Source organism: Branchiostoma lanceolatum, chromosome 3 (assembly GCF_035083965.1).
Source record: "Branchiostoma lanceolatum isolate klBraLanc5 chromosome 3, klBraLanc5.hap2, whole genome shotgun sequence".
Classification (NCBI taxonomy): domain Eukaryota; kingdom Metazoa; phylum Chordata; class Leptocardii; order Amphioxiformes; family Branchiostomatidae; genus Branchiostoma; species Branchiostoma lanceolatum.
The window spans coordinates 10,884,582-10,907,369 of NC_089724.1; the positions used below are offsets into that span (position 1 = coordinate 10,884,582).

The following is a 22,788-nucleotide window of genomic DNA, read 5'->3' on the forward strand; positions in this document are numbered from 1 at the left end:
ACACCTCTCTGTCTTCAGGGGGAAAGAGTAGAATTAGTACAGAGTATAGAACGCCAAACACCTCTCTGTCTTCAAGGGGAACGAGCAGAATCAGTACAGAGTGTAGAAAGCCAAAAACCTCACTGTCTTCAGGGGGAAAGAGCAGAATAAGTATAGGGTATAGAACGCCAAACACCTCTCTGTTTTCAGGGGGAAAGAGCAGAATCAGTACAGAGTGTAGAAAGCCAAAAACCTCACTTTCTTCAGGGGGAAAGAGCAGAATAAGTATAGGGTATAGAACGCCAAACACCTCTCTGTCTTCAGGGGGAAAGAGCAGAATAAGTATAGGGTATAGAACGCCAAACACCTCTCTGTCTTAAGGGGGAAAGAGTAGAATTAGTACAGAGCACAAACACCTGTCACACACACACTTTACATATACACAAGAACATACACTTCAAGACTGGACACACAAATGGTGCATTGAAGTCACAACTTTCGACTGGTGCATAGACTTACATATACACAAGAACGTATACTTCAAGACTGGACGCACAAAAGGTGCATTTGATTCACAACTTTCGACTGGTGCACAGGCTAACAAACACACACAACAACACACGTACATCTCACCCCCACACACACAGACACACTAAGACACGCACACATATGCACCAGCACATGCACACACACATTCAAACACATAATATGCATTTTATCACATTTCCTGAGAGTGCCCAATTTTTCTGAGAGTCCCTTTTTTCTAATCTTAAGTATCAAAGATCAAAGTCAATTCTTGACCCAAAACAAGTAGAAAGTAAAGTTCAGGGTATAAATAAAAGTTGACCAACAAGCATCCAGCTACACATTGCAAGGGATTTTTTTTTACATTGCTCAAGTAGAAGTTTGTCCAATGGTTGTTGGTGATACAATATGGCTGTATCTTATCCAGAGGGTTATTAGAATACTTAATGCTGTACAATGCATTAGCAGTCTGGTCCAGGTTCAAATGTCAAATTGCTATACAATCATGTCTTTGGATACAGAAACATATCATCAGCCGAACCAGAACACTCTCCTTTGGATTTGACTTTCCCTTGTCTGACACAACGTTAGGATCATGAGAAAATCATACATTGGCTGAGGGAAAACTCCTTTAGAGAATGCCAAGTCCATGGGCCTTGTGTCAGGTGAGCTGGGTCGCTTGACTGGAGTATACCCATGGCGGTTTCGGTTTGTAGGTGAGCTTGAAATCACTCTTCCTGGAGTGGCTGGTACTCTAGAGATCATAGTAAATGCAACACAAAGATAAGGTTATGGACACATACATCTTTCAAATTGATATTGTATCATATTCCACAAAGACAACTATAAGGTATGGTACATGTTAAACAGAAAGCTATTATAAAACTTCCTCCTTGACTATGCAAATCATTATGATAATCTAGATCATTTGATGAGCTTCACGAGAACCTAAAAGTACTTTTCACTGTCATGACTCATGTAGATGTAAGTTTGATATCTCCATCTGTCATTAACGATGGGGGTGTTATAGTCTTCACTCTTACTATTACATGTATGGGGATGTGCCTGAGAGACGTACATTGTACATGGTGATCCAACATGGCAAGAATAATGTCAAATTCAAAGTATAAGGGGACATGGTAGGTGATTGGGCCGAAAAGGCACAGACCCCATAACTCATATGGATGATCCAATGCTTGTGCAGTCACCAGCAGACAGGTTACTGATTCTAATGAGTACACCTGAACATACCATTAAGTACAAGAGGGACCAAATGCCCACTGTCACTTCAGCGGATTAATCTGACACACTCCGAGGCAGCGTGACATAGACTGATCCAAGGGATAGGGAATCGGACGGTAAAGTGAAATGGAGGCAGCTCGTACTTTTCAATCCACAGATGATAACTCGGGAATGCCTGGACAGCTTGTCTTGAAGTTCATATTTGGTAAGTGGGTCCATGTATTTGTAAGAATTTGCAAAAATTTGATTTTGGGTCCCCTAGTCACTTAATATTGTACTGCAGCAAACTTCCAGTTTTGATATTTGTGTTCTGAACATGCTATGGTCATAATCTGTTAGTGGTAGATAGCTACTGTAGTTACATGTACTAGGAGGGAGACCCGGAGAGTAAGTTCTTGTGGGTTTGGACCCCCTAGAGGCTTTTCTTCTAAAACTAAGGGGGGGGAATTTTGTTTCAAACTTTGAAAAGAATAACTGAAAAAGAGGTTGAAGGATTGTAATTTTTGGTTTGTACATATCTTGTGCAAATTTATCAGTGGCATCTTGTGGTGCAATCGGTAGGGTGTTTCGCCCAGAACCAAGAGGTCCCAGGTTCGAAACCCTGATACTAGTATGCCTTGATGTTGTGCCGTTCCTCACTCCACCCAGGTGTGAATGGGTACCTGACTTGGGTTGGAATGGAAGCAGTCCAACGTCTTGCCAGTGTACAAAAAGGGAGATCAGACCAACCCCTCAAACTACAGACCTATTTCCCTTCTCCCTACCGTAGCCAAGGCCCTGGAGAGACTTGCCCATAACCGCATCTACAGTTACCTCACTGTCAACAACCTGTTAAACGTCAACCAATCAGGCTTCAAGAAAGGGGACGAAACTGTTTTACAGCTTCTGCTATTGGTTGACGACTGGGCCAAGTCCATTGATGACTCCAACTTCTCCTGTGCGGCCGCTGTCTTTCTAGATGTCCGTAGCGCGTTCGATACTGTGCGGCACGATGGATTAACCTACAAGCTATCGCGATATGGCGTTAATGGACCGCTCATCGATTGGTTCGATCACTACTACCTCACAGGCCGCCAGCAGCGAGTGGTCATAAACGGGGTTTCATCGTCCTGGGGGTACACGTATGCGGGCGTACCACAAGGGAGCATCCTTGGTCCTCTGTTATTCCTGACATACATAAATGACATTAAAGAGTTGCTGTGTACTTCGAGCATCAACTGTTTTGCTGATGACACTTCTCTATCGAATTCTGGACAAACGGCCATGGAGGTAGCCAGCACTACTAACTCTGATCTGCACCTTGTTTCTGACTGGTAAAGTCATCTGCATAAAGTCCACACAGAGCAGAATAGAGTTACCTCCTATCTACATCTCAAGTCAGCTCATTGAACAAGTCCCATTCTACTCTCACCTTGGTGTCACCCTACATCAGGCCTTGGGCTGGACTGAGCATGCGCAGACTACATCTAGTAAAGCCAGGAAAGTTCTTGGACATCTCTGGAGGTTACGAGGTAAACTGTCCCAGGAAGCCCTCGAACTTGCTTACCTTGCCCTGGTTCGGCCTAAGCTGGAATACGCCTCCATTCTCTTCAGCAACATGAGTGCTGCCGCCTCCAAGGTACTCGAACGTGTACAATACCACGCAGGCCGCCTTGTTACAGGCGCAGCGCCAAGGACACCCTACTCAGACATGCTACAAGAGCTTGAGTGGGATAGGCTCTCAACTAGGCAAGACTACAACCGTCTTGTCATCATGTACAAACTCCTCACCAGTTCTGTACCACCCCACCTCCAGCCACTCATCCCGTCAACAAGACAAGCCCAAACCAGGCTCCATAACTCCGTACATCTTCACATCCCTCGATGCAGAACCAACATCTACAAGAACAGTTTTATCCCCTACACCTCACGGCTCTGGAATAGTCTACCCAGAATCGTCACTGACTCACCCACACTGTGCATATTCAAAGCCAGATGCAAATCCCACCTGTTGTCCTGATTTAAATTTACCTCCTGTCAACCCTCCATCTATTCACCACAAATGCTACATCATAGTACATGTATGTTCTTATATATTTGCATGGTAGTCATTGAGTCCAATGATTTATACTGTATTATTATGCATTGTATTGTATGTTGTATTGTATTAACTATGTATGTATCATGATAGTGTAATGACTTTATTGCAGGTTATGTACTGTTGTATGTTTGTCTGTATTTGTGGGTCAGCCGGTTACCAGCGAGAGCTGCCTGGGCTGACCCAGTGTAATGATTTGTTTCATTGTCAATAAATACAAATACAAATACTGGGAAAAGCAGGTTTTATACCAATTTAGGATGTTTTGAAGTAGTCTTTAAAAGAAGATTATAAGACAGGCCTTAACTTGTACAAAGAAGGTATTGAGTTGATGTACAGATACATGTAGATTTCAGTCCTTGCAATTGGACAATCTGAAACAATATGATGTTTAAGGCTACAGAAATAATGGATTTTTGCCTAACTTTGAAAAGCTATCAGTGAAGTCTCAAACAGTAAAATATTTTTGCTTGAAACATTACAAACCATATTGATGCATAAAATAGCTATCAGATGAACTCTGCAAAGTTTGGGTTCTTATTGCCAGAGGTAGGGCACTTCTTTTTTGATTTCGGAAAAATGTGATTTTCTTTACAAATCTGACAAACTAAGATGGTTCTATTTATGTTTTATATTTGTATCATTCAAATGTACAACATTTACGTTGCATACCAAATGCATGCTTGCAATGCAGAGGTTAAGATGTTTTCCTTGCTGTGTAGCCCTTAAACTGTAAAAGTAGATCATTCTTTACTCTTGTCCCCAAATTCAGCTGTCTTTGAGTTTGAGCTGATGAAAACACCAAAGTGAATTCTTTTTCTGACTCAACATTCGTTTTGATGGAAGGAAGATTAACTCATGTTTGAAAGAAAACAATTGACCAGATTTTCCTGGGTTATTGTTTAATATAGTAGAAATACAAGTTACAACCTTACCTGCACAATGTTGTGCTCTACCATTGCCTGAGTAACTGGCGTCATTGATAAAAGCTAACAAACAAGAGAAGCTGTGTATACATACCAGCTAAATGGTCTTGAACTACATGTAGTTAGAGTCTCTCCCTGGGGCGTGGTGATGGTCTGCATGGCATCTCCTCCCAGCAATGAGGATCTGGTAAAAAATAGCAAAATAAATAGATGTTATATAGTACAATTTACATACAAAGCTTTGAACATCCTTATACATAAGGATCTCACACATTAGTTGCTTAGTATGTTATCCTCCTGTGAAGGCACATGCAAAAACAATTTAAGCCAGGGAAAAGTTAGCGAGGCTGATCTGGTCATGGTCATTGGGTGCAGATACAAGGAGCCAAACGACAGAGACTGCAGTGTCTGAATCTGTGTCTGTATAGCCGGTATAACCGCCATTCAGCGTAACCCAGTAGCTTTGCAGGCACGCGGCGCGGCAGCAGCTGGTTTATCCAAGGAGGTTTAATTAAACCTCCTTGGTTTATCACACTGAGCAGCCTGTCACACCTAACTTTTGCACATCTGACTGCAATCGTTCTTTGAAGCTATTTATAGTGAAGGTGTTCATACAGCATCTGATGACAACGAGTTCCATTCTACTATGGTTCTTGGGAAATACAAATTTTTGAACCAATCAAAAGTTGGTTCTGGTACTTAAAGGCATGATGACTATTTCTTGTCCTTTTCTGGGCTGGTATTAGATAATTATCAGTCGGCACATCTACAAGTTGATTAGTCATTTTGTACATCATACAAAGCCTGGATATTTTTCTTCTGTCTTCAAGTGACTTCCACTGAAGATCTGTTTTCATTTTAGTGACACTAGCACCCCTGTCATAGTTGTTTGTGCAGAACCTGGCAGCTTGGTTCTGCACCCTCTCCAGTTTATCCTTGTCTTTCTTTGTGTATGGGTCCCATACTGTTGCAGCATATTCAAGGTTTGGTCTTACTAGAGACGTGTATGCAAGTGCTTTTACCTTTGCTGGGCATGCCCACAAATTACATTTGATCACTCCCAATGTCTGCTTAGCCTTTAAGTTGTTACTTTATGTTAATATACCATGGGGTCTGGCCTCCCAGGGTAGACTAGAACTTAGAAGTAGGGATGCATACCTGAACACTGAACCGAAGTCAAGTGAATCGATAAAAGACTACACGACCTTACAATTACTTACAGGGATCACTTACATAGACTGTTGTGTCAGAACTTACCAGTGAATAAACAAGACAAGTTTGAGTTTATTTCAATCTGCAGTTATGCCGTGTCTTTGATAGTGGTCTTTGTTAAAGAGTCTACAACTTAATCTAGCTAAGACCTAATCTAGACTCATTAGGTCTGGACCTGAACCCGGGTTTAGGTATGCATCCCTAGGTACATGTAGAAGGTACGCGCAACATGGGACACCAGGGAGGTTGTCTGTACTCAGCCCCCCCCCCCCACACACTTCCATAAATTACTAATCAGTTGGTCCCCACTAGAAATCTACCAGGTGTCATTCAGTGACAAATAGAAAGCGACTTCATGCAACTTTAGCTTTCATTCCATTCTGCATATGTATGAGACATAAGAGAATATCTACATTCATATCTGATATGTAGCTCCTGTCTCCCTGGGTAAAAAAATTGCACTGGTAGTTAACTTCTTACTGAGCTTCTAGTCCCATTTGGTTGGAAAAATAAGTACCTAGCTTTGATGATGTCTTCTCAGATGCGAAGTATTATCAAGTAAAGCTGAAGGTCTCATGTTTAAAGAGATCCAAACCTAGAGCACAATTCAGAATCCACCTCCCTTATCAAAAAGGACTATCCTTTTATTATCTCCATGAAAAATGGAGATATAGTTATCCCCATGAATTATCTCCATGAAAAATGGAGATATAGTTTTGGGTGTCTGTGTGTTTGTGTAGCCTCCGTTGCAGACTCTGAAGCGGCTTTTTGGGGGGCTAAATAATACACTTTTTGCAGCCACCCCGTAACTATCAGCCATCCTGTAACCAGCAGCCGCCTAGAGTCTGCGGTATTGCGCCTTGTCAAAGCGAAATTAAAATCACGTTAGGGCGATTAACGCAGAGGTGCGAATTTCCTGCCTATGGTAGACCGCACAATAAGAACAGTATACACGCACCTCCCCCAGTCAGTGTGCTGTCACGCTTGTGGCAAAATAGTTTGCTATTTCTACTGTTCCTAAAGACAAACTTCGATTATTAGAAGCAGTGTTTCCGCCAGACCGCGACTGAGATCTTGAGAGGCCGTCCACTTGGGGAGGGCCGTACCGCGAAAATTGATTGACCGTACCGCGAAAATTGATTGACCGTACCGCGACTAGGAAAAGTACTAGTAACTGAATGTTGTGATCAGAAAAAACTTTTTTAATTTTTCAAAATCAATTTGTTACGAAGGTCGCTATAATACTGCTTCAATCGTCACAAAATGCGATCTATTTTGACAAGAAACGCCCGAAGTGTACAGGGAAATTCCCGCCCGTGTGGTCACGTCACATCTTGCTGTCAACCAATCAGAGCACAGTCTTTATGACGCAGCCCAATCAGCGCTCAGAACCTTGCATATCAATGAGTTTAAAAACATGGCGGACGGCCCGGGACGGGTTGCGACTCGAGCGAGCGTCATGACTTATGTGAATTCATAGCGAAAATAACGATTTATCTACGGTAAATACGGAGAATTTTCACGAAAAAATATTCCCAGGAATATATATTGTGTCGAATACGGCCAGAAATTACGGCGAACCGCGGCAAATCACGACGTAGAGGCTGAAATGCACGGGCGAAATTCTTGTTTTGTTTACGTCTTGTTGGACGGGGCAGGTTGGGACTCGAGCGAGCGTCGTGACGTATGTGAATTCTTAGCGAAAATAACGATTTATCTACGGTACATACGGAGAATTTTCACGGAAAAATATTCGAAGAAATATATATTGTGTCGAATACGGCCAGAAATTACGGCGAACCACGGCAAATCACGACGTAGAGGCTGAAATGCACGGGCGAAATTCTTGTTTTGTTTACGTCTTGTTGGACGGGGCAGGTTGGGACTCGAGCGAGCGTCGTGACGTATGTGAATTCTTAGCGAAAATAACGATTTATCTACGGTACATACGGAGAATTTTCACGGAAAAATATTCCCAGGAATATATATTGTGTCGAATACGGCCAGAAATTACGGCGAACCGCGGCAAATCACGACGTAGAGGCTGAAATGCACGGGCGAAATTCTTGTTTTGTTTACGTTTTTCCTTGTTTTCTTCGATGACTTTCTTCGATTGAGTCTTAAAAAACGGGTTTTTAATGAGAAATGGCAAACTATTTTGCCACAAGCGTGACAGCACACTGACTGGGGGAGGTGCGTGTATACTGTTCTTATTGTGCGGTCTACCATAGGCAGGAAATTCGCACCTCTGCGTTAATCGCCCTAACGTGATTTTAATTTCGCTTTGACAAGGCGCAATACCGCAGACTCTAGGCGGCTGCTGGTTACAGGATGGCTGATAGTTACGGGGTGGCTGCAAAAAGTGTATTATTTAGCCCCCCAAAAAGCCGCTTCAGAGTCTGCAACGGAGGCTAGTGTTTGTGTATGTTTGTGTTTCCAGACTACTTTAGACAGCATAACTCAAGAACCTCTCGATGGATTACAATGATATTCGGTATGTGGGCAAGTGTTGGGAAACCGAAATTCAGAGTCGATTTTGGGCCCCCTGGTATGTGACCTTGGTACTGCAGCAGAACTTCCGTTTTTGTATCTATTGACCTGGACGTGCTATGATCTTGATTTTTGAGTGGTGGATAGCTTGTGATGTAATGAAGATTTGGTATAGGTTTGGGCCCCCTTGCGGCTTGCTCTGGAACTGCAGGGGTGTTATTGTGAAAATCTTCTTAGGAGAATAACTGAACAAAGGAACGACGGAGTATGCAGTCAGAGTTTATGATGGGCTGGGTGAGCAGTCCCCTCCAGTGGTTGTCCAGTTTTGATTTGAAAGTGTTCACAGTTTCGGCAGCTACAACACCCGTGGGGAGGTTACTCCGGGAGTTGACAGATCTGACACTGAAGCAGTTCGACCTGGCTGGCTTCTTAGCTTGAGGTTTGACCATCTTGTATGGGTGGCCTCTGGTGCGTCTGTCAACATTGAAGTTGAATAGGCGGCTTGGGTTGACACGGTCAATCCTTTCACGAACTTGAACACCTGTATCATGTCACCTCTCTTACGGCGGTGTTCAAGGATAGAAATTTGAGGCGGCGTAGTCTGTCCTCATAGCTGATGTCGGCAAAACCAAGAACAAGTCGCGTCGCCTTGTGCTGTACTCTGGATGGATTACAATCATATTTGGTATGTGGGCGGGTGTTGTGAAGCCGAAATTCAAGGTCGATTTTGGGCCCCCTGGTATGTGACATTGGTACTGCAGCAGAACTTCAATTTTTGTATCTTTTGACCTGGACGTGCCATGGTCTTGATTTGTGGGTGGCAGATGTCATAAAGAAGTGGTGTAGGTTTGGGCCTCCTAGCAGCTTCCTAGATGGAACTGCAGGGACGTTTTGTGAAAATCTTCTATGGAGAATAACTGAACAATGGAACAACGGATTTTCATGATATTTAGTATGCAGGTAGAACCAATTATGCAAATAAATTCCTAATTTGCATAATTAATGCAAAAGACCATAATTCATCTAATTGGAAAATTATAGGACTGTCAATATTGCCCCATGTAAGTTAGATAAAGGTGTTTATGACCAAGCATATATTATGCAAATGTGTAACTGTAAGTCATTTGCATGAATAGAATTGTTCATGGAGATATGAGGTTGTGGAACTCTTGTTATCCAAGCAGAGGCTAGTGGAGAAGATTGTGACATCTTTATTTTTATCCTCTGCCCTGACCGTTTTTCGTCGGCCATCTCTGCTTGAAGAGTATAAGTATATCCGGTCACTAGTGAGTGGACCTTACAGTCTGGTCTTACTGTACCTACTGTACAAAACTGGTGTATAATGGCCAAAAGTACTGTACCACAACCAGTTATGTGAAACAAACAAACAAGAGAAGCTACGTACCAGCTGCTATCACTGGGGTGTGGAAACTTTCTGCAAAGCATCTCCTCCCAGTGATGAGGATCTGGAAGAATAAAATAGCAAAAGAACTACCATTAGATGTTATCAAGGAGGTCATGTCATTATACGGCGAAATTCACACACAAAACCTACAGTAAGTTACACCTTAAGATCTCACCACATTGCTCGAGTATGTAATCCTGCTGTAAGTGCTAAAGGGCACTTTCAAAAAAGATTTAATCCAGAGTCAAAGTTAGGGTATTTTTTTCAATGTTTCCCCAGCCAAACCTGTAATTTTGCTTATAACTCGAGATTTCCTTAATTGTACTTTGTAGACGAGGCAAAGCTGAAGTTGCAGGAAATGACTTTGTGTCTGGAAAAGGCGCCCTCCCCCCATCCTGCTCTATATTTCTGGGGAGATCCCTGCAGAGAAAAGTGAGGCTGATCTAGTAGAAAGTACTTTGTGACAGAATGCACAATGGAATTACTACAGGAAAACAATGTTATTGTAACGTTGTATGCCCAAAAAACGTTACTCAAGCAACTTGAATTTTAAAACAGTTAAAATAGGTGCTTTGTACCATTTAGCAATCTATTCTCACAGATATTTAAAGCCAGCTCCATGCATATCAAACATTGAAACAAGGAGACATTTTCTAAAGTGTTCTCAGGACATGTTTCAGAATAATTTGTCCCAGCAGGCCAGCACCTTCCCATGACTGATTGGGATAGCCCAAACCAAACCTATTATAGCTCCCGTGGGAGCTATAATAGGTTTGGATATTCTCCAAGCAGAGGCTTCGATCGTGAGGGGTAGTTTTTTGTTTGTTCAGGATTTTTCCCGGACAAATCTACCCCTCTCGATCGAAGCCTCTGCTTGGAGAGTAAGGTTTGGATTCCAGGCTATGATTGGGATTCATCTCAAGCTGCCAAATATCTCTTTGTTTGCCTGTTTTACGACCTATGCAAATCATTTGAAAGAAAAACATTGAAAGAAGTTGTATCAATTCCCTTGGTTTTGTTAGCCTGGATGCCAGACCCCCAATCTGTAACAGTATAAATATCTATCATACACACGATTGATATCTTAGAGATTGGGGGTCTGACATCTAGCTTATGGTTTGGTTCACTTTTGGTCTCACATAAACTTTACTGTCTACTTGCCAGTACAGTGATTACAAAAATATTCACACAAAACTACAGTAGAATAATATCAATTATCTGATGTAGTTACTAGTCTACTAAGTACTAGTAGTATAGTGACCCGCTTGGCATGCTGAAACTGGAGAAAGTTCATGAATGCATCTGTACAAAAACTATCATGTGTTTATCAGGACTGATTGCTAATCCCCTGTGAGGATTTGTCACCAGCTGCCAAGTCTCCCTTTGTTCGCTGGTTTACGACCTATTCAAATCATGTGAAAGAATTTGCTGATAATCATCGAACAGATTCAAAAATCCTTTTCATTACTTTTAGGTCCACTTATCATTCCATCATAACTGTCAATTTTCTGGGAACCAAAGACATAACATACGTAGGGCACTATATAATGTTAGCCTCCGTTGCAGGCCTTCCCACCAGCGATTTTTCAACTTATCCAAAGTTTTAAAAAAAAGGTTCTTTGGCTGGGAGGCCGTATCTGATGTGAGGCCCCGTACCTGGGATCCTGTTACTGCTGTTACCTGTAACCGATGTCATTGCTGGGAACTAAATATTAAAATTTGAGGGGATAACCAAAATTATATCTGGGCCCTGTTGGTTTTGGACGTATTTTTAGGTGTTTTTGGCAGGCTTTCGAGCCGTGGCAAAGCCGCATTGCACTACCACCTACTATACTTGAAAAAAGCATCACGCTTCACCTCTGCTATACTCAATAAAAATAGGACAAATACTATTTAGTCCCGTTTTCAGATATTTCATGTGGCTTGGCGACAAACAGAAAACGGGAGAAAATAGAAAACCCAACAAAACGCTTTCTAAAACGCATCAAAAACTGTGAGAGTCCAACATCTGCTTGGAGAGACGGTACCCATGACCAGAATTTGACCACCCAGGAAGATTTCACAAACCACATTTCTGTTCACGAGAAGTATATGTTGCACGAAGATTAAACAGTTGCAATCTACTCGACTAACTAAATACAAAACTGGAGAAGGGTTTAGAGCAGATTTTTCATCTATTTGATATGTGTGGATCACAGTGGATGGTAACTTCAAACAAGCAAACTTCAGCCCGGTGACATAACAGTCGTGTCGCCATGTTGGGATTAGGGCCCCAGGTCCCGTTACGTACTGACTCCTATATGACTGGTTTATTGAATGAACTGTAGCATTTAGCTGAGTTTTAGCAAGGTCTATATAAAACCTCCTTGGTTTAAGTGACGAGAAAAACAAATTACTAGAACTTACCGTCAGATGGTAGCATTGACAACGTGCAGAACCGTCTTCCCCCCGCATCTGCTCCGGCCGTGCATGTCCGTGCTTGTCTGTGGGGCAAACCGTTGTTTCACACCTCCCGCCGCCAGGGGTCGGGGGTCACCCTCGTTCCCAGGACTCCGCGCAACCAGGGAGTTGGTCTGAGCGATTGGTTTACCTTCAGATATTAAACTTGACTTGACTATTTAAGACAGAGGGTCAGAGTATATTGAGTCTGCATGGGGAATCTTGACAACGCGTTGACAGTTAATTCACGAGGGAAGTTCTGGAAACGAGTACATTGGATTATTCCATGGTATTCTTGGGGGGTCTAGCAAAACTTAGTCCGCAAACAACCTGGTTCGGGATTTTAATGGGGGAAGAGGGGGAAGATTGTTATCTTCTTATCATATACAAATGTACACGGCCTGCCGGCAAAGAATTAGGGATATGAGGATAAAAGAAGATAACAATCTTCCCCACCAACCTCTGCTTGGAGTGTACCCGGCCTAGCCTCTACCAGGCTCCGCGGGATGGCTGGAAAAATAGTAGAAATTGGCATTGGCAGACTGTCCTCTCTCCGTAGCTAACTCCCTTGGCACACTATTCACTCTATTACGGCCAATTTCTACTATTTTTCCAGCCATCCCGCGGAGCCTGGTAGAGGCTATACCCGGCCTGCTAACTCATTTGGCATATACACTACAGTAGAAGCCTGCCTACCTGCCTACGTGCTCAGGCCAGAAACTGGCCCCTTGCTTTCCAGGAGGATCCTCCATGTAGTCCTGTCCCTAAATTAAGCCACTTAATTGTAATTTGTACCTCGGATAAACGCACATTCCATTTAACGTTAACTGCACCGAATCCCAAACCGGTTCCTATTTACTGATTTACTGCATTGTTAATTTGTTAGTGACTCCGCATATCTGCACGGCGCATTATCCGGATTACCAATTACCGCTGCCGGATAACTGCACTAAAATTTTTCAAAAATCCTCGCTAAAAATCGGCAAACGCGGTACAAATGAGCCGATAAGTGCCTATGTAGAAGCACAATACCGCCAATATGAGGTCCAATATGTCTAAAATTATTTTCACTACTAAAAGAAGGTGGTCAGTCCTTTGGCAATCACGTTGATAGCGAATGGGATATTATCTCCAAGCAGGCCCAATGGATTGCAAAGACCGTATCCAACTGGAAGAAGGAGCTTGTATAGCAATCCAAGGTTGGGTTGCAAAACGTACTTCCTCTGCTAGTTTGATACGGTCTTCGCAACCTATAGATCTGCTTGGAGATTATGGGATATCCCGGCCGGGCGGGTCATGGGGCGTGTCGTCACCATAAAGAGACGCACGCCTGCCAAAGGCGTTTTGGCAGACAGCATGCTGTACTCAATAAAGATTGGTCTCTTCCTGTACACTATCTTATTACTGTGAATGCATTAAGGGCCAATGTCTGTAAGGATCAAACAATAGTGCTCACGGTCAAAAAATCGATTTGGCTCATATTTTGCACAGAGATAGTACTTGGCCCTAAACCCCTGAAAATAGCTTTCTTTCCGCTCAACACCCGTCGTTGCCATGGCAACAGCCCAATCAAGTTTCGGGGCCATTTTGGCAGATTTTTGTATGAAATTCAAGGTCGATTTGGGCCCCCTGGTATGTGACCTTGGTACTGCAGCAGAAATTCCATTTTTGTATCTTTTGACCTGGACGTGCTATGGTCTTGATTTGTTGGTGGCAGATTAGCCTCCGTTGCAGTCCTTTTCCCCGCAGCGTGTTTTTTTTTCAATTTTTTTTTTGGGGGGGGGGGGGGCGCCACGTATCTGCTTGGGATCCCGTATCCGCCGTGCCTCTGTGTCCGCTGCTGGGGACACAGGGTCTATAGCGGACACAGAGGCACGGCGGATACGGGATCCCAAGCAGATACGTGGCGCCCCCCCCCCCCCCCAAAAAAAAAAAACGCTGCGGGGAAAAGGACTGCAACGGAGGCTAGTGGCAGATAGCTTGTGGTGTAATGAAGACGTGGTGTGGGTTTGGAAATGACTACGAACCTGTTTTGATTTTGCATTCTTTCATTTTTCCATGCGATCTACCCCATTGAAACACACGTAATGTTACAGGGGAGGCATTCTGAAACATGATGCCACTCATGGGATAACAGTTTCTGTGCTACATTACGTAGAGTGCAGTTGTCGATTTACGTAAATCATGTACCGCTATGAAACTAGGAATTGAAACTAAAACTTGGTTACTGATTATGGGTGACCCACCCGGGACCTCCCATACGATTCCTATCAACTAAACTGTCAATGGAGACCGCCTTCTTTTGTTACTCAAAACAGTTTTAAGCATATTGGCGGTATTGCGCCTTTACACCGGCAGGTGTCGGCTCATTTGTACCGCGTTTGCCGATTTTAGCGCACCTTTTCAGTTAACTTGTCGAGGAATTGTGAAAAAAAATTGGTGCAGTTATCCGGCATTGGTGATCATGCGCGGTGCAGATATGCGGAGTCACTAACAATGCAGTGAATGGGAACCGGTTTTTGATTGTAAGATTCGGTGCAATTAAATGGAAGGTGCGTTTATCCGAGATGCAATTAAGTGGCTTCGTCTGTAAGATGCAAATGTGTAAGTTATTTGCATGAATAGAATTGTTCATGGAGATATGAGGTCGTGGAACTCTTGCTTATTATGTTATCTGTACATTGTCACCGTTGCAAAATATTGTTGTGCAAATAAAATCATTTATTCATTCATTATATATATATATATATGTATATATATATATATACAACATATATATATATATATATTTAACCTCCTTGGCGCAAGTTTGGAAAATTGTTTCTTACTCTTTTAATATGCCATAATTTTTAGGTATCCATCTTACAATTTTGTGCCCTCTGTGATGCAAATTGGTCATGATTCAAGATCATTCAACGCGCAGGGGACGTCGGCGCAGCTTTGCGTTCCAAGTCACTGCGCGGCCGCACTTGGGTCGGGCTTCGGCTTTGTGTACTTCAAGTGTGCTTGGAAAGGCATGGTTGTCTAAACCAGTCCTTACCTGCACAAGCAAAATTGCAGGTGACTGACACCATCAGCATTTCTCCTCGGTTTGGGTCACAATCGAGGGCAAAATCCGTGAGCCAAAGTTTAATTGGGGTTTAAAGTAAACCTGCTAAAACCCTTATTTAACCAGTGAAATTATCTTCATATTAGGCTAAGAAAGCCGGTTTGATTAACCGGTTAAATCTTTTGATTCATTCAACTGGTTTTGATTAAACCGCAATTCCTTTTTTTCTACTTTTATAATATAATAGTCTTTAATGCATATACCTGCCCAGATGGGCTAAATGTACATATGACCACACTTGGTCTATAGGAAGCATAATGCAAAACATGAATTGATAAGCAGCTACATTCTAACATTGAAAAGCTAAAAGATAGACAAACTGACAACTATTGCTAAACTAATGTTGATCACCTGTGGTCATATGTGCATTTAGCCCATCTGGGCAGGAAAATGCATTAAAGACTATTATATTATATTAATACGGCCATCTTCACAGTTGTCACAAGTCTTTCTCAAAGTATCCTGGGCATGTTGCCATTGTTGGGTGTTGCGGGTTGAGGCTCTGATTGTCTGAGTGATTCTGCGTGTTTTAACCACCTGTTCAGGGTATTTATTAGCTTGTTGTTTGCGGGGGTTTTGTGGTAGGAGTTTTCCCCTGTGTCGTTTGCAATGCGGACAATATATAGTTTTGTTCCGCTGGTGGAAGGTTTTCAAACAGAGCAGATGTTGTCCTCAATTTTGGATGCAACCGGCGTGCTTGCCAGTACAGTTTCTTTTCGCTTGGAAAGTCTTCTGCTCAGTTTTACTGTAGCCGTGACAATACGGTGATCACTCCCCACAGATTTGGTATGGAAAAAGCTTGTGTGCTCATCATAAGAACCCAGTTCTTCATGTACATTGAGCCCCTTGCTCCAAGCAATTTTCAGAAAAGCCTGGACCCTGCAAACCGAACAATCTCTTTGACATGTATCTGCTCCAAAATCACGGAACACATTATAGCTAGCACTATGATGAATCACTCCGAATCAAAAGCTGTCGAAAACAAAAAGGTTCAATACGTATATTTCAGTTCAACCATAGAAGCTGTTTCTTGATTTTTATGTTCATAAGCATCATAGATTGTTTTCTTTTAACTCGCTCGGAACCACCTCTACAAGGAAATTGAAATACGTGTACAGTTTCTTCTCTCTTTTTGAAACATTTGGAAACATGACTACATATTTTGTCTATTATATGTTCGTTCTTACATGACATCAGGTATATAAAGGTGTCCTGCTTTGACATTTTGTACATTTCTTGTCTAATCCTATTGTCTTAAACAGTGATTGGCGCTCATCTCCATATAAAGAACAATCGAGTAAAAAGTGGGTTTCATTTTCAACATACAAATGATCACAGCATTCGCATGTTCTATTATTCAGAGGGGTACGGTTTTGCCTGCCAGATTCTATGTGTAGGGAGTGGTCACTGATGTGAAGTTAACACATAGCTCTGCGATGTTCGTAGTTTGCAATGTTTAAATATGTTTCTCTTTCATAAATCTCCTTGAATGTTTTGTAAGTCCTTAATTTGTTGCCTTGATTTTCTCTTCGTCCTTTTACATGTAATTCTGCATTAAATCTTTGGATGTAAATATCCTTTAATCTTTGTTTTAGTTCATTTGAATGAGAAAGTGTGTTTGAGTGACTGTTCATTTTCAGGTAGGCAAAACCGGACTCCTCTAACATTTTTCTTTCATTATATAGCCAGCAGGGTGTTTTTTTGGCGATCTTGACCTTGTGCTTGTTTGAACGCTCAGTCTCTGCCTCTGACATAAGATATGCCTGGAATCTTGAAGCTGCCAGTCCCGACTTAATTAGGGATACAGAAATATGCCTTGTGTGCTGGACCCGGTTATAACCGGGATAGGGTATTCCCCAGAACAAAACAACTTTGCGTGCGTGTAGCGCGCGAAGCCGGGAAGTTAGGGGAGTTAGCGCCGCCGGGTGTTTCGCGGGTTTCGTGAGGGAGGTCAGGGGTCAAACATTTTTGATTTTTACTTGGCTAAAAAAACTGGCAGCTTAAGGGTTAAGACTCTAGTTGGCAAGAAAACACAGATCTGGACACTTCTGCTGTAGTAATCACCCCAGATGGTGAAACGGGTCCATTCAGTATTAACACTTCTGTTTTACAATGGGACCCTCTTGCCCCATTTCTCTTTATTATATGTTGATATTTACCTTCGCCGAGAAGGTTATGCAGAGGGTAGCGTTTGTATGTGTGTGTGTGTGTATGTATGTATGTAAAGAAGCAGAATAACTGGAGAAGGCCTGGATGGATTGTTTTGATATTTGGTAGGTGGGTAGATCTTGATGAGAACTGGTGATTATGATTAGATTTTGGGTACCTAGCGGCTTGTCACGGTACTGCAGCAGAACTTCCTGTTTGGATATCTCGTGTTCTGGACATGCTATGGAACTGATGTTTGAGTGGTAGATAGCTATTTGGACAGAGAGTAAGTGCTATACGTTTGGGCCCGCTGGCGGCTTGTTTGGAACTGCAGGAGCAGGTTTTGCTTCAGACTTTGAAAGGGAATAACTCAAGAAGGGCATGATGAATGGCCATGATTTTTGGTAAGTAGATAGCTTGAGTGATGATGTACATGATTAGATACTTATTATGCAAATCAGTATCTAATTTGCATAATAAATGAGGAAAGTTTGTACATCCGCCAAATTCCAGGATAGGACTCTCAAACATGTGACACATGCAACTGGGGAAGAAAGAAATATTATTAGATATCAACTATGCAAATGAAGACCTCATTCACATAATTAATGGGAAAATACTGTAACTCAAGATGGGCTTGATGGATGGTCATGATTTTTGGTTTGTATATAGCTTACGGGATGCTTTGTATGATTAGACGACAATTATGCAAATCAGATTCTGATTTGCATAATTGATGAGGAGATTCTAAAGACTCGCTGTAATACATGATATGACTATTAGAATATGTGACATTTGAAGCTGAGAAAGAGAGGAATGTTGATAGATAAAAAATATGCAAATGAAGACCTAATTTAGATAATTAATGAGACACAACTATTATACAATACTGTTATATACTTATACTATTATACAAGTAAATGACGGCGATTTCAGACTTGTGGCATTTGGAAGTTATGTGAATGTCACCACCGTTGAATCAAATTATGCTAATAAAGACCTCATTTGCATAATTGATGATAAATATGAGCATAACCTTCTTTGCTTAGCTCATACTTTGAACAATCTTTGGTATTCGGGTGGAGAAGACGATCAACTGGTATGATTTATAATTGATGAGAAACACTCTTTATACGTCAGTCATAACGGTAAAAATCATGAGGCGAAGGTATGAGGTCGTGGAACTCTAATATGTATTGCGGACAACAATCACAGATAGAGACGGTATCACCCTATTCACCGTCGCCGTAGAAGTCGCTACCCGGCTTAGGCTATTCCTAATATTTACTTTGCTCTTCTTGAGGACTCAATACAATTTGCACAGGACCTTCTTTACAGGATTGAAATAGCTTGTCAAACTATTGGACTGTATCTTAATGCATCAAAAACAAAATTCATGCATGTAAACCCTACCTACATATGTCGATCCGCCTCCGATGTGCCTCCGATGGGTCTGTAATCGAGGGGGTCACTGACTTTAAATATTTGGGGGCTTACACCGACTCGAAGCGCGATATGGATGTTAGAATTGGCCAACCTTGGAGTGCTACTACGGAATAATTTGGAAATCCCATGTACGAAGAGAAACGAAACTAAAGAATTCCTAGCTTGTATTGTTACAGTTTTGCTTTTCGGTTGTGAGTCGTGGGTTATGAACAGTTCTCAGGCCAGGAAACTGGACTGCACCTTCACCAAGATGTTGCGTGCACGCGTGATATTCGGAACAGTCCTTAGTGGAAACACACAACAAACAAACAGCTCTATGGGACACTTCCTCATATCTCTTTAGAAGTTAAGCGTCGAAGGTGAAGCCTCGCTGGTCACGTAGTTGCCACGACAAAGCACTACTCTTTTGGACCCCAGAATCCAAAAGTAGAAGAGGCCGTCCATACTCCACTCTTAAGAGCATCATAGAATTAGAAACTGGTCTAATCCAGATAACGAAACTGCTCTTCTCTACTTCCTCAGACACATGTCGCACAAGCTGGGCTTGTGTCTTCCCTCGAATCTGTAAGTCCCTGCACAACCGCAGGAGTGAAGCTCCTACGAACCCACGAGCTCCTACTTCAACTGGGTACAGCTGGGTTCTCCAGCCCTTCTCTCGACACTGTTGGACTAGTTCTTCATACTTGAGATTCTTTCTTTCGTATGCTATTTGAAGATTCTCCTCCCAGGGTACTGTCAACTTCACTATCACCACTGACTTCTGGTCCACTGACCACAGTACAAGGTCAGGTCTTAAGGCTGTCTCACAAATAACACTTGGGAAGTGGAGCTATTTGTCCAGATCTACTCGCATTTCCCACACTCATCTGCAAAATGGACCCCCTCCTATGTTGCTGCTACTGCGGGTAGGCGCTACCCCTCTGGGCTTCTGCCCTCTTCTTACGAAATGGATAGGCTGCGGCGGTGCCTCAGTCCCTGCCGTCTCCTTTCTAACGTTTTCTAGGGTTACAGCAATATGTCTTAATGCCTTGTTATGTCTCCACGTGTAACGGCCTTGTTGTAGAGCAGTTCTGCAATTTGACAAGGTGTGCTTCAGTCCGGCTTGTTCTAAACCACACAACTGACAGGACTCTTCACTCTTGAACCATCGGGTGAGGTTTTGAGGGCTGGGAGGACATCATACACTGCGCGTAGGAGGAAGCTCACTCTAGCATTCTGCATGCTCAACAGGTCACTCCATGTGAGCCTCCTCTCTACCGCACCTTCCCAGTTCAACCATGCTCCCTGCTGCCTCTGGCTACCAGCTACCACCCGTCTCTTCTCCTCCTCCATCCTTCTCACCTCTTGAACCACTAGCTGTCTTCTTTCACTGGAGTTGGCACTTGACCACCCCTGAGACTTCTCACCCCAGCCTAGACCTGTTCTTCCCACCTGTACTGCACCCACCAGGTCCTTATCTTGAAGTCTGCCTGTTGCTTCATTGATGACCTCTTTGACTTTCCACTTTCTACCGGCACTAATGTTCTTGTTTGCTGCTCTTACCGAGGGGTCTTGTGACCCCCGAACAAGTCGAACTTTCTCCGCCTTGTGTTCATCTGCAATGGATGTATTGATGGAATGTTCTGGTCATTGACTGAGAATGTCCTGTTACAAATCTTCTCTTTCCTTAGTGATAGGCTCCTGGACTTAGAGGGCTTAAACTGCATACCGGCCCATCCAGTCAACTCCTCAAGCCTTTGAAGTAGCCGCTTCGTACATGGAGCAGTTCAAAGGATGCTTGGGACGTCATCCATGAAGGCACGGACTGGTGGCATTCTTTCTCCTGTTGGTGCTCTAACTCCACCTACCACCTGTTTGGCACCAATCAGAAGGATTTCAAATCCCATGGTGAAGAGCAATGGTGAGATGGAACACCCCATAGCAATCCCTTTCTCCAGCTACTGCCAGCCTGTTGTATAGTTCCTTGTACTGATGCTTTGTCTGAAGTCTGCAAAGTAGTTTGCCACTGTCTGCTTCATCTCCACGGGAACCCAAAAGAACTCGAGGGCGAACTTGATAACCTTGTGAGGTATGGACCCGTAGGCATTGGCTAAGTCTAACCAGACAACATGTAAATCTTCCTTCTGACTTCTTGCGAGCTGGATCTGCCTCCATATGGAATTATCATGTTCGGTGCAGCCCGGGAAACCTGGAATGCCCGCCTTCTGGACCTCTGTATCTATGTAGTTGTTGGAGAGCAGATACTTGGGAAGACGTTTGGCAAGAACCGTAAAGAACAGCTTGCCTTCTACATTGAGCAATGAAATGTTCCGGAACTAGTTTATTGATGTTGAGATCTTTTCTTTGGAGATCACTGCTCAGCCTGCTCTCCTCCAGGATCTCGGCGCACACTGCTTCCTCCAGGCCACCTGCATGAGCTTCCACAGTACTCTCAGGGTCTTTGGACACATCTTATAGACCCTGTATGGCACTCCGTTCGGGCCTGGAGCTGCTGCTGCTCGAGCCTTCTGTACTGCTACCGATACTTCACTCCATTTTGGGGGAGAGACATCCATAGGATCTGAAGGTTCTGCTGGTCTCGGTACATACCCCGGTGACTCTAAAGGTTTGTTCTTCTCAGGGTCAGAATGTGTTGCCTTCAGGTGGGCTTCCAGATCTTCCTTCTCAATTGTGAGCTTCCCTCCCTTTTTCTCTTACAGAAGTGACCTAGCAAACATGAATGGGTTCCTGTAGAACTGCTTCCTCTGGTTTTCCCTTCTCTTCCGCTTCCTTCTCAACCTTTCTGCTCTTCTCAGAGTCTTAAGTCTGGCTCTAACCTCTTCCCACAGGGATTGGAGACCACCTTTCTCCCCTTGGCTAGCCTTCCTCCATAACTTTCTAAGGTGTCTCCTTCGAAGAATCAGCTTAGCAATTTCCCTCTGTCTCCTACCTAAACGGCTTGTGTCACCAGATTTACGTTCCTCACTTATCAGTGTTCCAAGCCTCCCGCTACAAAAGTCATACACCAAGTCTCCAAAGCTATTCAACTTCCTTTCGGCGTCTCCCTTGAGGCCTTGTCATTGGTATATATGTAGATAAGGTAACGTTATCAATTATAGTCCAATTGATTCAAAACGCCATTACTCTGGTCCCAGTGTTGTGCACTTAGTTGCATACACACATACACTATGAATGTCATAGTGCAGCTTTGGTTGCTGTTCTCAAAATATTGATATAATATGTAACTGAATTACTTTGTCCTATGAAATATGCCCTTTTGAATGCCTTCCCGGCCAGCAACAAGCGAAATATGTAATAGTAAAACTGTCCTGTCCTGTCCTTTCAAACACAAAATCAGTTGTCTATCTTCATTAGCGTCTTCCCTTTATTTCTGTCTGCTTTATTTGTTCCGGGCATTTGTGTCGTAACAAGCCCGTGCGCGCGCTGATGTCATCCATTAAATTTACTTTGGTCCCCCTAGCAGCTTGTCCAGGAACTACAGGGGCGTTATTGCGAAAATCTTCCAAGGAGAATAACTGAAAAGAGGAACGTTGGATTTCCATGATATTTGGTAGATAATAGGACTGTCAATATAGCGACATGTATAAGTAAGATAAAGGTGTTTATGACCAAGCATATATTATGTAAATGTGTAAGTCATTTGCATAAACAGAATAGTTCATGGAGATATGAGGTCTACGAACTCTTGTTTATATATGAAGTTCGGTGAGGGCTCTGTTGAATTTCAGGTTTCAGAGAGCGCACTGGGCTACGGCACTGCAACCAACGAACGAACTTAATCCATATGTAA

General features: G+C 42.9%; 1 protein-coding gene and 1 long non-coding RNA gene across 3 annotated transcripts in view; one reads left to right on the forward strand and one right to left on the reverse strand.

The window, feature by feature from the left end:
* LOC136430199 (endoplasmic reticulum-Golgi intermediate compartment protein 2-like) overlaps positions 1-22,788 on the forward strand; it is a 53,023-nt gene that overhangs the window by 16,207 nt on the left and 14,028 nt on the right. The window lies entirely within an intron of this gene.
* On the reverse strand, positions 689-12,443 carry LOC136430196 (uncharacterized). Its single transcript, XR_010754864.1, has 4 exons — positions 12,263-12,443; positions 9,857-9,917; positions 4,844-4,933; positions 689-1,258 (listed from the first exon to the last, which is right to left on the reverse strand). It is a non-coding gene; the product is annotated as an uncharacterized lncRNA (long non-coding RNA).